At 40.4% G+C, this 18,634-nt stretch overlaps 1 protein-coding gene across 1 annotated transcript in view; it reads left to right on the forward strand.

Moving 5' to 3' along the window:
- Window positions 1-560: 560 nt before the first annotated feature.
- LOC100980207 (elongin-C-like) overlaps window positions 561-18,634 on the forward strand; it is a 52,019-nt gene continuing 33,945 nt past the window's right edge. Inside the window, exon 1 of the mRNA XM_008973493.2 lies at window positions 561-900. The gene's annotated coding sequence lies outside the window, so the exon portion shown is untranslated. The remainder of the gene's footprint in view (window positions 901-18,634) is intronic.

Consider the following 18,634-nt stretch of genomic DNA (forward strand, 5'->3'; position numbering starts at 1 on the left):
TTCCTTTTTTCTTGCTCTTCTTCTTTCCTTGGTGTCATTCCTCACATCAATTATATCTCCTCTTGCATCTTTACCTCTAACCTAACCCTTGTGGCTTTTCTTACCCTTCATGCAACTTACCATGAAGGATCTTCTGCCCCCACAGCAACCTCTCCTCATTGCAGTCTTCCACTTTTTTCCATTCCTCCCCAACTATGCAGCTTCTTCTTCAAAGCATCCTTTCTTCTCCATCCCAATTCTAACTCTGACATTGATTCAATCTCCCCACCCCATCCCATATCCACAAAGAAGACAGCATCAGCATTTGTGTGAGGCAATTCAATCCTGAGCTTGAGCCACACAGTGTATATATAACCATATGTAGGCAATGGAAAATACTTGCAGATCATTCATCTCAATTTATGAACCTCTTTGGCAGCCTTTGTTCTACTCTCACATGTGGCTCTGCCAAGTTTATAAATACTTCCTCTGGATGACAATAAATTTGGTCTCCCCTAATCATTCACTCCACAGATAAAATCTCATTGAGGTTGCAATAGCACTGACACTTAAAGTTAACTGTTTTCTTGCTTGGTCTTAGCACTCTAGCCAAATGGATTTTGAGGGCCTCCTATTCATGGGTCACAGCTGCTTGACTCAAGGATTTTTGCCTATGCATGCCCTGACAGTCAGATACTAACTCACTTGGATGCCTGCCTCTCACACTGCTCTGCTTTATGAAGTCAAGACCATTAATAAAATCCAGTTTACAGAAAGGCCTAGAGAAGGTTATTTCTCTGAACACTTCGCTGTACCTACTTCCATAACAGATGAACTTACCAGATGTAACAGAAGCGGTTCTTCTGTTCTCGTGGAAGATGAAGTTGTCCTTTGTTTTGATGAGTCCTGAAGGACTTAAAGGTAAGAAAACATATTTATAATATATTATCATTTTCTGCTTTTTCCCTTAATTCTTGCCAGTTGCTAAATGCAGTGCCAGGTATATTAAGACTTTTTTTAAAAGGCATCTTCTTGTTATCACTACTATCAGCATCACAACACTCCTTCCTCTTTTCTGTATCTACTTAGCTACACAAAGCTCACTTGACAGCTTTGTAATTTTTTTTAAAAGTGGTTAATCCAGACTACAATTATCTCAATTTTATTTTGTTGCCTGAATTGATAATTGATGGATCATTCCTTTTTTTTCAGTGCAATGAAAATTACTATGTCATTAAAATAATGGAAATATGCTGTGGCAGGGGAAGGGAATCACCTTTGAATTCTATTTTATTTCCTTATTTATTTTTAAATATATGTGTAGAGAGAAGAGTCAGGGAGGCACAAAGGAAAATAAGCAAGAATAAAGGCCACAGGGTCATGAGGAAAGACACAGGTGCCCAGGTGGTGCAGGGAACCTGTTTTTGTCCCTTTTTGTTTTCCTTCTCCTCTGTCATTCCTCTGCTTCTGTGTCCTCCTTATCTCTCCCTCTTTTCTTTTCAGTTTCTCTCAATTTAAAATAAATTAGAACGTAGAATCAAAACGTCATGTTTTATTTTTCAAAGATTATTATTACCAGCTAAATAACATTGGTAATTTTTATTTTGAGTTTCATACAATTTAGTTATTGATTACTAATTATTTGAGAACGGGATTTTTTTTTTGGATTCTTAGCCTGTTGCTTCCACATGCTCTGAGAGGTGTAAATTTACATGGAAAATAAAATATCTTCCTGGTCAGAACAGAAGTCAGTCATGATGATTTAGCTTGTTTCGGTTCTTCCTTTTTTTCCCTTCTCCCCTCCCTCTCTGTCTCTCGTTACTCACACCCAGCTATGTCACTGCGATGACCAGTGAGCCAAACACTCACCTTGGGTTCCTCCTGGGGGAAGTAATAACTCACAGCAACCTATCTCCCTCCGGGGAAGCCACCTGTGACTTTCACTGACACAGGGCTCAGGCAAGGCTCTGTACACAAAGTGGTCTTCACACAATGAATCAAGATTGTTGATTGACTGAGGGGTCAGAGGGCCGACAGGCTGGTCGTTGGCTAGAGCACGGTAAAGATGATGGCAACCAGGCTCAGAGACACACAGGGATGGCCACGGAGAGTTAGGCACCAGATTTCCCACTCTCAGGCTCATGGACTTTGCAAGTCCCACTTATCCAGATTCAAACCTGGGCTCCAGCTGTTGAATTTAAGATTCAGAGAGCTTGGGCTTCTCACGGTACATATCTGAGTCTCATTATTTTCATCTTTGAAGCAGATAAGGCTGCCTATCTCACAGGCTTCTTGTGAGCATGCAGGAGGTAAGATACAAGGAGCACCTAGCACAGCACGCAGCAGATGAAAAAGAGCACGGAGAATGGAGGGGAAGAAAAGGACACAGGACAGCCGCCTGGGGCACGCACAAGTTAATTTGGGGCTGTGTGGGGAACTGATGCAAACAAGCCCCCATACATAAACGCACCACAAGGAAAGTTGGGATTCTGTGCTGAGTGAGGTTATTTCCTGAACTTGCTAATTACACAGCACCATCTAGGGGCAGAGCATGCTTCGAACAAATGGTGGTCTTGGCAAGCTCCTCTGACCCAGCGGAATTCCCAGTCCCTTTTTCCCCTTTCCCCTCAGCCCTCTTCTTGCCTCTGCTCACTTCTCTTCCATGTCATGCCCTTTCTCACCCCATACTTATTCCCTTTTCTTACTCTATCTACTCTTCCTGGTGCAGTAGTTTTTTGCAATGGGGTCCTTAGGGTTTTGGACAAAATAATCTGTGGGAAGTCAAACAATTACTATCCTCAAACATCACTAGCCTTCCTCCTGTGCTCCATGTCACTGATGTCCTTTGGATGGCACCAGAAACTTGGCTTGCTGAGGCTGTGCTGTCTCTGGTCTCGGATGAGGGCTATCATGGTGCCATGGATGCAGGACTGGGGGTTACCACTGCAGGTGGTGAGAAGATGGCAGTGAAGGAGGACACTCTGGTTTCAACTCACATCCTGGGGGGCCACCTTCTCTGATGTGAATTCCACTGTGAATCTTTTATTGTTCTCCAACCAGTGTAAGGACTCTACCCAAAGAACTCACAAGCTAAAGCCAGCAGCAGAGTTTTCACTTAAAATGTTTCTTTAAAAAAAACCAAACCCTCAAAGAGGGAAAGACGATTTTGGCCAAGTCTGCATCTTATGAGACTGAGACTTGCCAATTTTTATTCCCCATTTTAGAAACTGTGATTTTAAAACAATGCTGAATTATTTCTTTCAAAATACATTTACAAAGAGATTTTGGATTCAGTTCAACATTCTTTCCACACCTCCTTAAATCTCTCTCATTCTTCTCAAGAACGAAGATTTGCTTTCAAATCCCAACAAGTTGTGCTTGAAATAGCATCAAGTCTGTTCGCTATAAAGTGTTTTTGAAAATTCGGTAGGAACATTGTAATACGGTAATGAATTTCCTGAAACATTATTAGAATGCATCACTTCCATGCACTTTGCATGTTCCCTGCAAATTACTGAATGCCAATTTAAGTGCCACTTTATTGTGTTTCTGTTTGTCTTTTCCTCAACCGAATGTTATTAAGTACATACTTTTGCTCTGAAGGTGGCCATTAGTAAAGTAAAATTTGTTTGGATTTTACAAATTGTCTAGTTTACATCAGGGGTAAGACTTAGCAAATATTTTAAAACTTCAACAATTCTGATCGAGGCAGAAATGCATGTGGAAATAATTACCTGTGTCAACTGAAAACTAAATAGAAACACAATGTATACATTTTCTTATTTTTCCCTTACTAATGGTCATCTGTTTTATGTATAATGAAACTACTCAGCCAGGCAATTTATCTGTCTAGAGCACCCTGTCTCTCCAATGTCTGCCTGGAAAAGTCCTCATCATTCTTTACATTTCAGCCAAATGCCATCTACTCAATAAAGATAACTCCCTAGAGCACTTAGGCGCTGCTTCTCAGTGTGTCCAGAGAGCTTCGTATATGCCTTGATTAAAACAATGACTTTACTATATTATAATTTTTGGTACTAATGCTAATCTCATTTCTATTTTAAATTCCTTTGTTCCTAGTATAGTAATAGCTACCACTCTGCACAAAATACTTTTTTTTTTTTTTTGAGACAGGAACTTGCTCTGTCACCCAAGCTGGAGTACAGTAGCATGATCATAGCTCACTGCAACCTCAACTCCTGGGTTGAAGTGATCTTCCCACCTCAGCCTCCCAAGTAGTTGGGATTATGAGTGTGTGCCATCACCACACCTAGGTAATTTTTTTTTGTAAAGCTGGGTTCTTGCTATTGTCACGCACGTCCATGTGAAGAGACCACCAAACAGGCTTTGTGTGAGCAATAAAGCTTTTTAATCACCTGGGTGCAGGTGGGCTGAGTCCAAAAAGAGAGTCAGCAAGGGAGATAGGGGTGGGGCAGTTTTATAGGATTTGGGTGGGTAGTGGAAAATTACAGTCAAAGGGGGGTTTTCTCTTGCAGGCAGGGGCAGGGGTCACAAGGTACTGAGTGGGGGAGCTCCTGAGACTTATTGTACAGGAGAAGGAATTTCACAAAGTTAATCAATCAGTTAAAGTGGGGCAAGAACAAATCACAATGGAGGAATGTCAGCAGTTAAGGCAGGACCCGGCCATTTTCACTTCTTCTGTTGCTTCACGGCATCTGGATATATATGTGCAGGCTTGGGCTCAGAGGCCTGACATTTGTGTCTTTTTTTATTAATAAGAAAGAACAAGATAGTGGTGAAGTGTTGGGGTGGCAAAAATTTTGGGGGCTGTTATGGAGAGATAATGAGTGATGTTTCTCAGGGCTGCTTTGAGCAGGATTAGGGGTGGCATGGGAATCAAGAGTGGAAGAGATTAAACTGAAGGAAGATTTTGTGGTAAGGGGTGATATTATGGGGTTGCTAGAAGGAGCATTTGTCATATAGAATGATTGGTGATGGCCTGGATGCAGTTTTGTATGAATTGAGAAACTAAATGGAAGACACAAGGTCCAAATAAGAGAAGGAGAAAAACAGGTATTGAAGGACTAAGAATTGGGAGGACCGAGGACATCTAATTAGTGAGTGCCCAAGCGGGTTCAGTGTGATTATTTGCTTGGTGGGTGAGTTTTTGGGCTCTATCCTTGAGTTTTTTGTGTGTGTTGTCATATACCAGGCCAGATTGATTTAGGTAAAAACAACACTCTTAATTTAAAAATATACAAGGTCCCCCCTTTTTTTTAGCAGTGAGTAAGTCAAGGCCTTGGCGATTTTGGAGGAAAGAGAAATGCAAAACCAGCAATTGTTTGTTAAAGAAGGATTAGAAATGGCTAGGACAGAGTGAGAGAGATTGATAGTGTGGTGGAGATAGCTGGGGAGAGGTAGAGGGTGGCATAAGAATGGGAACGAGAACAAGAGTGAGTATAAAATTAAAAAATAGGACTTTATCAGGGTAAAAGTATTGGAGTGTACCTTGCCACTGAAGATCTTCTATCCACTTTAAGAGAGACTTAAGAGTGGTGGTTTGAGGTAAAACCAGGAGATATCCGTTATGATGATTTGGAGGAAAAGTGTAAACCAGCAGTGTAAACAAGGGCAGGGCATTTACGAGTAGTTGAGAATGGTGAATAGGAGTATGACTAGACAGAAGATAGTAGGGATGACAAGTTTTTGGGGAACAGTCCAAGTAGTAGGGGTGACTGTGTAAAGTCCTGTTGCAAAAAGTAGGGTAAGGATGAATAGACCTAATAGAATGAAGGGATGTATTAGGCTCATAAGGGTTATTACTGCTCTTCAGAAATGCAAGTGAGTTTAAGGGAAGTAGGGAAGAGTACTTGCAAATTCCAGGAGGAAGAGGAGAGATCAGGCTGCCTGTCTGATGGACACAGATTTATTCTGGAATGGTGAACCCAGTGGGGAGGGTCCTGTGGGCAGACAGCAGTTGGAGTACTATAAATGACTAACTAGGGTCCGGTCCATTGAGGTTGTAGAGTTTGAGGGGTCAGGTTCTTAATAAGAACTGATTGACTGGCTAGGGTGTCTTTATATGGCTGGGAATCTGGAGTAGGCAAGAGAAGATTAGCAGCCTGGCAAATTTCCTGTCTAGCCTGCTGGAGGACTAGAAGATAGTTGCCTAGAGGGCTGGTGTCTGGAACGAGGTTGGGGCTGAGGAAGAAAGTGAATTATATCTGACAGAAGGGAAGAAATGATTGTGGTGGACTTCTCAGACCCTGTGGGAAAGGCCTCTACCCATCCAGTGAAAGTGTCTTCCCAGACCAAGAGGTATTTTAGTTTCCTGACTCAGGGCATGTGATTAAAGTCAATTTGCCAGTCCTGGGCAGAGGCGAATCCCCAAGCTTGATGTGTAGGGAAGGAAGGGGGCCTGAACAACCCCTGAGGAGTAGTAGAATAGCAGATGGAACACTGAGAAGTTATTTCCTTGAGGATAGATTTCCATGATGGAAAGGAAATGAGAGGTGGGCTAGCAGCTTATAACCTACTTCGAAGAGATTATCAAATGACAACAGAATGGAATGGGCCTGTGAGGCTGGAAGGAGATATTTTCCTTGGTCCAAGAACCATTTGCCTTGTGTGGGAAGAGATTGATAGGTGGAAGTTTCAGTGGGAGAGTAGGAGGGAGCGACCCATGTGAAGGAGAAAAACTGGCCGTGAGGGGCAGAAGTTGGAACGCTAGCTGCTTCTTTAGCTACCTTATCAGCATAAGCATTGCCCTGAGCAATGGGATCTGATGCCTTTTGATGGCCCTTGCAGTGAATGACTTCAGCTTCATTTGGAAGTAAAGCAGCCTTGAGAAGAGTTTTTATTAAAGAGGCATTAATGGTGGAGGACACTTGCGTAGTGAGGAAACCTCTTTCAGCCCATATAACAGCATGGTGGTGCAGGATATGGAAGGCATATTTAGAGTCAGTATAAATATTGATGCATAGTCCTTTTGCAAGAGTGAGGGCCTGAGTTAAGGCAATGAGTTCAGTTTGCTGAGAGGTAGTGGAGGAGGGCAGAGCGGTAGCCTCAATGATAGATGTGGAAGATGCTATAGCATAGCCTGCCTTTGCTGGTGAGTGGCAATTAGGCCTGGTGGAACTGCCATCAATAAACCAAGTGTGATCAGGGTGAGGAACAGAAAAGAAAGAAATATGGGGAAATCAGGTGGATCAGAGAGATACAGTCATGGGGGTCATGTGTGGTATCAGGAATAATGTGGGAGGTCTGATTGAAGTCCAGGACAGGAACAGTGATAATAGTGGGAGACTCAACAAAGAGTGATTATAGCTGAAGGAGCCAGGGAGCAGAAAGTATATGTGTCAGGTGTGAGGAAGAAAATAGATTTTGGACGTTATGAGAACTGTAGAGAGTGAGTTGAGCATAGTTTGTGATTTTGAGGGCCTCTAAAAGTATTAGGGTGGTGGCAGCTGCTGAATGGAGGCATGATGGCCAGCCTAAAACAGTAAGGTCAAGTTGTTTGGACAAAAAGGCTATAAGGCACAGTCCCAGTCCTTGTGTAAGAATTCTGACTGCACAGCCCTGCACTTCAGCTGTATGTAATGAAAAGGGTTGGGATGAGTCAGGGAGAGCTAGTGTGGGAGCAGTCTCTAGAGCTATCTTCAAGGAATGGAAAGAGGAGTGGGGAAAGGATTTAGGATCTATGGGGTCAGCTAGGTTTCCTTTTGTGAGTTTATATAATAGTTTAGTTAGGATGGCAAAACCAGGTATCCGAAGGTGGAAGTATCCAACCATGCCCAGGAAGGAAAGGAGTTGTTGTTTTGTAGAAGGTGTTGGGGTTTGGGAGATTAGCCAGACACAATCAGTAGGGAGAGCACAAGTGTTTTTATGAAGAATTATGTTGAGATAGGTAACAGATGAGGAAGAAATTTGGGCTTTGGAGGGGATGCACAATGTCCTTTTGAGAATAGATGTTGGAGGAGCAGGAGCATGTCCTATTGGGAAGATTTGTAGGAGGGGCTATAAACTAGAAGGTTATCAAAATATTGAATAAGGTGAGAAGCAGATGGACAGAAAAAAAGTAAATCATAAGAAAGGGCTTGACTGAAGTAATGGGGGCTGTCCCTGAAGACTTGTGGCAGTACAGCCCAGGTAAGTTGCTGAGGCTGATGGGTGTCAGGGTCAGTCCAAGTGAAAGTGAAGAGAGGCTGGGATGAAGGGTGCAAAGGAATAGTAAAGAATGCATGCTTGAGATCCAGAACAGAATAATGGGTTGTGGAGGGAGGTATTGAGGATAGGAGAGTATATGAGTTTGGCACCATGGGGTGGATAGGCAAGACAATTTGGTTGATAGGGTGCAGATCTTGAACTAACCTGTAAGACTTGTCCAGTTTTTGGACAGGTAAAATGGGGGAATTGTAAGGTAAAAAAGGGGGAATTTAAATAGGCTTTAAAAGACCATGCTGTAACTGGCAAGTGATAACAGGCTTTAATCCTTTTAAAGCATGCTGTGGGATGGGATATTGGGGTTGAGTGGAGTAAGGGTGATTAGGTTTTAATGGGATAGTAAGGGTTGCATGATCGGACACCAAGGAGTAGATGTGTCCCATACTCATGGATTAAGGTGGGGAGATACAAGGGGAAGATGCGAAGGAGGCTTTAAACTGGGGAAAAGGGTGGCAATGAGATGTGGCTATAGTCCAGGAACAGTCAGGGAAGCAGATAATTTGGTTAAAATGTCTCAGCCTAATAAGGGAGCTGAGCAGGTGGGGATAACTAAAAAAGAGTGCATAAAAGAATGTTGTCCAAGTTGGCACCAGAGTTGGGGAGTTTTAAGAGGTTTAGAAGCGTGCCATCAATACCCACAACAGTTACAGAGGCAAGGGAAACAGGCCCTTGAAAAGAAGGTAATGTGGAGTGGGTAGCCTCCGTATCGATTAAGAAGGGGACGGACTTACCCTCCACTGTAAGAGTAATCTGAAGCTAGGTGTCCATGGTCATCCAGGGGGCTTCCAAGGTGATCATGCAGCATCAGTCTTCAGCTGCTAAGCCAAGGAGATCTTGGAAGGAGTCAGCCAAGGTACATTGGGTTTGAGGTTCAGGAGCTTTAGGAGCGGTGGCAATGTAAGTCGAACAGTCCGACCTCCAGTGGGGGCCCACACAGACAGGGCACGGCCTAGGAGGAATCCCGGGCTGCGGGCATTCCGAGGCCCAGTGGCCAGGCTTTGGCATTTGAAGGAAGATCCATGAGGAGGTTTTGAAGGAGCCCCTGGGAGCTGTGGCTTGGATGTTCTGAAGTCTTTGTATGCTGGAGACGTGGTTGTGGGTTGTCTTACAGTGGAGGCAAGTAGCTGTAACTCAGAGATGCATTATTGTTTGGCTGCCTCCTCTCTATTATTGTAAACCTTGAAGGCGAGGTTGATTAATTCCTGTTGTGGGGTTTGAGGGCCAGATTCCAATTTTTGAAGCTTTTTTCTAATGTCAGGAGCTGGCCGGGTGATAAAATGCATTTTTAGAATGAGACGGCCTTCTGACCCTTCAGGGTCTAGGGCTGTAAAGCATCTCAGGGTTGCTGCCAAACGAGCCATGAACTGGGCTGAGTTTTCATCTTTACTTTGGGTAGTTTCTTTAAGTTTGTCATATTAACAGCTTTGTAAGCTGCCTGTTTAAGCCCTTCAACTAGGCAGGAAATCATGTAATCTCACCTAGCTATACCTGGGGAAACTGCCTGATAGTTCCATTGGGGATCCTCTTGGGGAAGTGCTCTAATGCCTTCCTGGAGGTCTGGCTCATGAAGCCAGCAGTTGTCAGAGTGAGATTGGGCTGGAGAAAAAACTCTTTCCCGTTCATCTGGGGAGATGGTAGAAGTTAGGATGGCATTTAAGTCACTCCAGGTTAAATTGTAGGACAGAGTTAGATATTGGAATTCCTGTATATATTTAGTGGGGTCTGATGAGAAAGATCCTAAACACTGACTGATCTGGGAGAGGTCTGATAGAGAAAAAGGCACATGCACCCTGACTATGCCTTCAGCTCCAGCCACCTCTCTAAGAGGAAATTGTTGGGCAGGTGAAGAAAGTGAAAAGACCGCTTACCCAATTCGAAATTGGTGAGATGTTCCTTGGGCTGGTCTGAGGACCCGAGGTCGTAGGTGGATCTCCTCACAGAGTGATGGCAAGGACAGGGGACCGGTCCCCTGAAGGAGTCCCCCTGTCCTGGGTCTTCGGCACCAAATGTCACATGTGTCCAAGTGAAGAGACCACCAAACAGGCTTTGTGTGAGCAATAAAGCTTTTTAATCACCTGGGTGCAGGTGGGCTGAGTCCAAAAAGAGAGTCAGCAAGGGAGATAGGGGTGGGGCAGTTTTATAGGATTTGGGTGGGTAGTGGAAAATTACAGTCAAAGGGGGTTTTTCTCTTGCAGGCAGGGGCAGGGGTCACAAGGTACTGGGTGGGGGAGCTTCTGAGACTTATTGTCCAGGAAAAGGAATTTCACAAAGTTAATTGATCAGTTAAGGTGGGGCAGGAATGAATCACAATGGAGGAATGTCATCGGTTAACGCAGAAACCAGCCATTTTCACTTCTTTTGTGATTCTTCAGTGGCTTCACACCATCTGTATGTATACGTGCAAACTTGGGCTCAGAGGCCTGACAGCTATGTTGCCCAGGCTGATCTCAATCTCCTGGCCTCAAGCTATCCTTCTGCCTTAGCCTCCTAAAGTGCTGGAATTATAGGCATGAGCTGCTAGACCCAGCCCAAATAATCTTCTGAGAGCTTTGAGTATATCATTAACTCATTTAACCCTCATAGTAACTCTTAGAACAGAGTTTCTCAAGTGGAGTTCCATGGAATCCTAGTGCTGTTGTTGCAGGTTTTATATCTTGATTAAACAAAAATAAGCATCACTTTTAAAATCTGATCATGTAAGCCAATGCTAGCACTCACAGTGATGGATTGTGACAGAGCAGCCCAGTTTGCAGTTTCATTAGAGGTCTTTCAGCCCTACGTGGTAGTGTGCAGTAGGATCAAGTGCATTTGAGTGAATCCATTCTCAGGGTTTGGCACTGTTGATAATTGCTGAGTGCTGTATTGCACTGAGAAAATGAGAGTCTGCTGGCCTCAGCCTCTCCCTCCTGAATGACCTTCTGCAGACTTACCCTTCCCCTCACTGCTGTACCTGAGCAAATGAGCCCTCCTGGGGTGAAAGCAAATCCCTGGGAAATTTTCATTTTAAGAAGGAATTTTTATGTGCTCATTTACCTCCCTGTTGTTATACTATTGTTGTAGGCATTATAAACCCATGAATTTGGTAGGACCCAAGTGAATTGCATTGTGATGTTTCTGTACTCTTTGTATTTTTCTCATTTTAAGTATTTCTTCTTAGTGTTTTACACATGTCTGACCATCCACTATGACCATATTTGAAGATGAGTCATAAGATGAGAGAGGAAAATACTAAGCCTAGAATGCAACATACGTGTATAAGAATCTTGTAAGTATTGGGCCTATTTTGAGCCTGATCATGTCTCAGTAAGAAAATATTTTTTCAAAATCTCGAATAAAATTATATTTTGGGCTATGCTTTTATTAATGTGGCTTTGGCTTATGATTTGGGTAGCTTTACTATTCAATATAGTCAATGATATTTCACCATGCCAACATGAGGATTAAGCCTAATATGCAATATTTAATTAAATTAAATCTACATAGTTTATTTTTTTTTCAAATTATACCAAGCCAGTTATTTAAAGGAAATTTATTTGGGTTTCCATATGAGGTTTTTTTTTTTTTTTAATTTATAAAAGGGAAATAGTAGTTTCGCAAAAGGTAAGCTGATCTTAACTACCTTTTTTAAAAAAAAGAAAAGTTGTCCCCAAAGTTATTTTATGGCCAGGCATGGTGGCTCATGCCTGTGATCCCAATACTTTGGGAGGCAGAAGCAGGAGGATCACATGAGCCCAGGAGTTTGAGACTAGCCTGGGTGAAGAATGGCAAGACCGTGTCTCTACAAAAAAATAAAATAAAATAAAATAAAAATTAAAAAAATTAAATATTTAAGGCTATTTTTAGATTTAGATAGGGAGAAAAGAGTACTCTTGCACATTCTTTATACCATACCTCATTAGCATATTATATTGTAGACATTTATGATAAGGTTTCTAAAGCCTATTTAAATAAGATTTTGCTTTTAAGTAGGAAATTTTTAAGTAGGCAAAACTGATATTTTCTCTAGCTACACTACTGACCTACAGAGTTAATATCCTTTGTGGGGAGGCAGAAATCACACAGAAAAAGTAAACTCATATGTCATGCAAAATAAACAGAGCCACAGAAAAAATATATTCTCTACTCAAAAGAAAAACCATTAATAATCATTGGATTGTTTTATCTACAACTCACTGATTATGGTATTACACCGTGAGGTGCAGATAAAGTATGATTTTTCACTGCCTCAACCTCATAGAGGGAGGAAGGACAAGGATAGCTGGCTGGCTGGATGGATGGATGTACGGACGGTAGAGATGAGGCAAATCTAACATTTCTCTAGCATAATTTTATATAGGTAGTGATGGTCCATAATTTTAACCCTTTTGTTTCTGAATTAATGTGTTAATTAATGGTATAATCCCTGAAAGCATCTATGCTTGTAAAATATCATTGGATAATTAGTCAGAAATTTTGCATCTCCCACACTTTCCCATATCTTTCCCCCCCTCTAATCTATGCTCTTTTGAATTTTTTTTAGTTTTTAATTTCTGTGTGTACATAGTAGGCATATATATTTATGAAGCATATGGGATGTTTTGATACAGGCATACAATGTGTAACAATTACATCAGGGTAAATGGGGTATCCATCACCTCAAGCATTTATCCTTTGTGTTGCAAGCAACCCAGTTACACACTTTTTGTTATTTTTAAATGTACAATTAAATTATCAATTATAGTCATCCTGTGGTGCTTTTAAATACTAGATCTAATTCATTCTTTCTAATTATTTTTTGTACCCATTAACCATCTCCACTTCCACCCCTATGCTTCTTTACACCTCCACCCACCACTACCCTTCCTAGCCTTTGGTAACCATTTTTCTACACTCGATCTCCAAGAACTCAATTGCTTTAATTTTTGGCTGCAGTAAGTGAGAACATGTGAAGTTTGTCTTTCTGTGCCTGGATTATTTCACTTAACATAATGACCTCTAGGTCCATCCATGTTGCTGCAAATGACAGGATCTCATTCTTTTTTGTGGCTAAATAGTACTCCATTGTGTATAGGTACCACATTTTCTTTATCCATTCATCTGTTGATGGACACTTACGTTGCTTCCAAATCTCGGCTATTGTGAATACTACTACAATAAACATGAGAGTGCAGTTATCTCTTCAATATACTGATTTCCTTTCTTTTGGGTATATACCCAGAAGTGGGATTGCTGGGTCATCTGGTATCTCTATTTTTTGTTTTTTGAGGAACATCTAAGCTGTTCTCCATAGTGACTGTACTAATTTAGAGTCCCACAAACAGTGTACAAGGGTTCACTTTTCTCCATATCCTCAGCAGCATTTGTTATTGCCTGTCTTTTGGATAAAAGCCATTTTAAATGGGGTGAGAGGGTATCTCATAGTAGTTACGATTTGCATTTCTCTGATGATCAATGATGTTGAGTACTTTTTCATATACCTGTTTACCATCTGTATGTCTTCTTTTGAGAAGTCTATTCAGATATTTTGCCCATTTTTAATTGGAATATTAGATTTTTTCCTACAGAGTTGTTTGATCTCCTTATATATTCTGGTTATTAAGACTTTGTCAGATGAGTAGTTTGCAAACATTTCCTCCCATTCTGTGGGTGGTCTCTTCCCTTTGTTAATTGTTTTTAAAAGCTTTTTTTAAAAAAAGCTTTTTAACTTGATGTGATCCCATTTATTCATTTTTGCTTTGGTTGCCTGTGCTTGTGGAGTATTACTCAAGAAATCATTACCCAGTTTAATGTCCTGTAGAGTTTCCCCAATATTTTCTTTTAGTAATTTCATAGTTTGAGGTCTTATATTCAAATTTATAATCTATTTTGTTTTGATTTTTGTACCTGGTGTGAGATAGGGGTCTAGTTTCATTCTTCTACATATAGATATCCAGTTTTCCCAGCACCATTTATTGAAGAGACTGTCCTTTCCCCAATGTGTGTTTTTGGCACCTTTGTGAAAAATGAGTTCATTGTAGATGTATGGGTTTATTTCTGGGTTCTCTGTTCTGTTCCATTGGTCTATGTGTCTGTTTTTATGCAAGTATCGTGCTGTTTTGGTTACTATAGCTCTGTAGTCAAATTTGAAGTTAGGTAATGTGATTCCTCTGGTTTTGTTCTTTTTATCCAGAATAGTTTTGGCTACTTGAGGTCTTCTGGGGTTTCATATAAATTTGGGGATTTTTTTTAAAATTTCTGTGAAGATTGTCCTTCGTATTTTGATAGGGATTGCCTTGAGTAGTATGGGCATTTTAACAATATTGATTATTGAATCTGTAGACTGCTTTGGGTAGTATGGACATTTTAACAGTATTGATTCGTCAAATCTATGAACATGGAATGTCTTCATTTTTTGTGTCCTCTTCAATTTCTTGTATCCATATTTCATAGTTTTCATAGTACAGATTTTTCACATCTTTGGTTAAGTTAATTTCTAGGTATTTAATTTCATTTGTAGCTGTTGTTAATGTGATTACTTTCATGATTTCTTTTTCAGATTGTTTGCTGTTGGCACATAGAAATGCTACTGATCTTTGTATGTTGATTTTGTAACCACAATTTTACTGAATGTATAAGTTCTAATAGTTTTTTAGTGGAGTCTTTGTTTTTTTCAATGTAAGATCACAGTGTCTACTAATAAAGATAATTTTACTTCTTCCTTTCCAATTTGGACCCCTTTATTTTTTCTTTTGCCTGATTGCTCTAAGTAGGACTTCTAGTACTATGTTGAATAACAGTGGTGAAAGTGTGCATCCTTGTCATGTTCCAGGTCTTAGAGGAAAGGCTTTCTGTTTTCTCCCATTGAGTATGAAACTAGCTGTGGGTCTGTTGTATATGGCTTTTATCATGTTAAGATTCAATGTTCCTTCTATACTCAGTTTTTTGAGGGTTTTTATCATAAATGGATGTTGAATTTTATCAAATGCTTTTTCAGCATCAATTGAAATGATCATATGGTTTTTATCCTTCATTCTATCGATACGATGTATCACATTGATCGATTTTTGTATTTTGAAACATCCTTGCATCTGTGGGATAAGTCACACTTGGTCATGATGAATGATCTTTTTAATGTGCTGTTGAATTCAGTTTACTAGTATTTTGTTGAGGATTTTCATATCAATGTTCATCAATGATTATTGGCCTGCAGTGTTCTTTTTTTGATGTGTCTTTGTCTGGTTTTGGTATCACGGTAATACTGGCCTTGGAGAACAAGTTTGGAAGTATTCCCTCATCCTTTATTTTCTGGAATAGTTTGAGTAGGATTTGTATTAGTTTGGTATTAGTTCTTCTTTAAATATTTGATAGAAGTCAGCAGTGAAGACATCAGGTCCCAGGCTTTTCTTTGCTGGGAGACTTTTTTTAATTGTGGCTTCTATCTCATTATTAGTTATTGGTCTGTTCAGGTTTTGGATTTCTTCATGATTCAATCTTAGTAGTTTGTATGTGTCTAGGAATTTATCCATTTCCTTGAAGTTTGCAATTGACTGGCATATAGTTTCCCATAGTAGCCTCTAGTGATCTTTTGAGTTTCTGTGGTATTGGTTGTAATGTCTCTTTTTTCATCTCTGATTTTATTTATGTCTTCTCTCTTTTTTTCTAAGTCTAGGTAAAGGTTTGTCAAACTTTTTAAATCTTTTCAGAAAACCAACTTTTCATTTTGTTAATCTTTTGTATGGTTTTTCTTTGTTTCAATTTCATTTATTTCTGCTCCAATCTTTATTATTTATTTTTTTCTACTAACTTTGAATTTGGTTTGCTCTTGCTTTTCTGGTTCTGATAACAATGCATTATTAGGTTGTTTATTTGAAGTTTTTTTTTAAGTATGTACTTACAGCTATAAAATTCCTTCTGAGTACTGCTTTCACTATATTCCATAGCTTTTGGTATGTTGTGTTTCTATTCTCATTTGTTTCAATAAATCTTTTGTATTCTTGATTCCTCTGCTCTTTCATACCCTGGGCACTGTTCCCACCCAGAGACCTTGATGACTGACACACATGCTCTGTGGGCTGCTCTCTCAACAACTTGAACTCATGGTTCTGGTTCTTCTGTCCTCACTCATTTTCCTTATTCTACTTTTTGTTGCTCTAAATTCTTTCAACTCTTTATTTATCCTCTAAGACCCTGATTTCTTTGTTATCCTACCTCTGCTGCCCTGCTCTTTGCTCCTGGTTGCTTATTGTCTGGGTTGTCTATCTTCACCATTTCTCAGACCAGGGCCACCCCCCAAACCCAGTAGCACATGCTCTGCTACCAAGTTCCCAGACATGGCTGTTGGTCAGCATCGTGGAATCTGAAGTTTGGAACAGACCAGAAAAGTCAGCTGGTCTATGTAATGCTAGTCTCTGGCACAACATCCATGCTATGAATAATTTCTCATCAAGTATAGAATTTAAGAGAATCAAGGGTATGGTAGTAATACTTTGGGTTTATAAACTTGTGTATATTTGGTTTAGGTGTTTTAGGAGACTTGGCCTTTAAAAGTTAAGAGGTCAGTCTGTGATTCCAAACTGAAATGTATAACTAATTGATTTAGACTTGTAATTTTGGGTTGAAATTGTATTGTTTATATAGTTTTCCAATATTTGAGAGACACTAAGAAGCCATCTTTATTGTTTTAGTTTATTAGATTTATGAAAAGATTTTTCACACAATTACTCTATTTGAAAAGAAACCCAGAAACCCAATATATTAAATTCATAACTGCAGTTTAAAATATTTGAAGTGGGGTCTCCCTGCCACCCTATTTTAAAACATATCCCATTCCACCTTCCCTATTTTAATTGACTTTATAGAAATTACCACCTTCTAGGCCAGGCGCAGTGGCTCACGCCTGTAATCCCAGCACTTTGGGAGGCCGAGGTGGGCGGATTACCTGAGGTCAGGAGTTCGAGACCAGCCTGACCAACATGGAGAAACCCTGTCTCTACTAAAAATACAAAAAAATTAGCTGGGCATGGTGGCGCATGCCTGTAACCCCAGCTACTCGGGAGACTGAGGCAGGAGAATCGCTTGAACCTGGGAGGCAGAGGTTGCAGTGAGCTGAGATTGCACCATTGCACTCCAGCCTGGCCAACAAGAATGAAACTCTGTCTCAAAAAAAAAAAAAAAAAAAGAAAAAAGAAAAGAAAAGAAATTACCACCTTCTAACATAGCATATAATTTGATAATTTGTTTGTTTACTTTGCTTATTTTCTGTCTTCTGTCCATTAGTATGTAAGCTTCATACTATGAGTATGTGTATGGGTCAACTGCAGATATTTTGTCTGTTTTGTTCCTGATATTCCCAGTACCTAGACCAAAGACGGTCAACTGATATTTTTCAATGCATAAATAAATGAATAAGGTTTATAAGTTGAACCTAAACCATAAGCAGGAGAAGGGATTTTTAAATGTGTCATTTTAATAAAGTATTATTTATTAAAAATAATAAATTTCTGGGAACTCTTTTCAGACTGCAGAAATAACCCTCAAGTATATTTCAAAGTTTACATTTGAAATTTTGCAATTTCTCTCAGTTTCCTGGGCCAACAGGCCAGCTCTAATGTAGAACACATGATTGCTCACTAACAATTTTGTCATTCCTCAAAGACTCCCATTATCCTTTCTTTATAGTTAATTTTCAGCATGAATGTCATTCTCTTGGACAAGAAAAGCAGGAACAAAGCAAGATCCAAGGAGCTCCACTGTTTCTCTATTACTCAGTGTTGCACTGTCAGGCCCAAATGGGGGATATTAGCTTCTTCTTTTCTTGCTTTAATAAGAACTTGTATTTTAAAGACTTTTTTTGTTACAGTTTTTCTTTACAATTCAGTACATTGGCCGGGTGCAGTGGCTCACGCCTGTAATCCCAGCACTTTGGGAGGCTGAGGCGGGTGGATCACGAGGTCAGGAGATTGAGACCATCCTGGCTAACATGGTGAAACCCTGTCTCTACTAAAAATACAAAAAATTAGCCGGGCGTGGTGGTGGGCGCCTGTAGTCCCAGCTACTCAGAAGGCTGAGGCAGGAGAATGGCGTGAATCCGGGAGGCGGAGCTTGCAGTGAGCCGAGATGGCGCCACTGCACTCCAGCCTGGGCGACAGAGTGAGACTCCGTCTCAAAAAACAAAACAAAACAAAAAACAATTCAGTACATTTGAGGTTTTAACTTTCCTGACACAGGTTCATGTCAACATGTCCTATTTAGCTCAGTTGCACATTGTACTATTCTTTTGAAGTCTAAACTCAAAGAGAGGTACTTGATACAGCTACACTGGCTTCTACAGATCCTCCCTCTCTTTTTCCACATCTGATTCAGTTCAGTTGCAGTCACAGCATAGACATCAGAAAAGCACCAACAACTGCAAGACCATTAACACTGTAGCAGTCTTGACGGACATTGGTAGCACATATTATTATCAATTGCCACAATAACATTACCTAACAAATAACCCTAAAACTCAGTGGCT

The sequence above is a fragment of the Pan paniscus genome, chromosome 1 (genome assembly GCF_029289425.2).
Source record: "Pan paniscus chromosome 1, NHGRI_mPanPan1-v2.0_pri, whole genome shotgun sequence".
In the NCBI taxonomy this organism is placed as follows: Eukaryota; Metazoa; Chordata; class Mammalia; order Primates; family Hominidae; genus Pan; species Pan paniscus.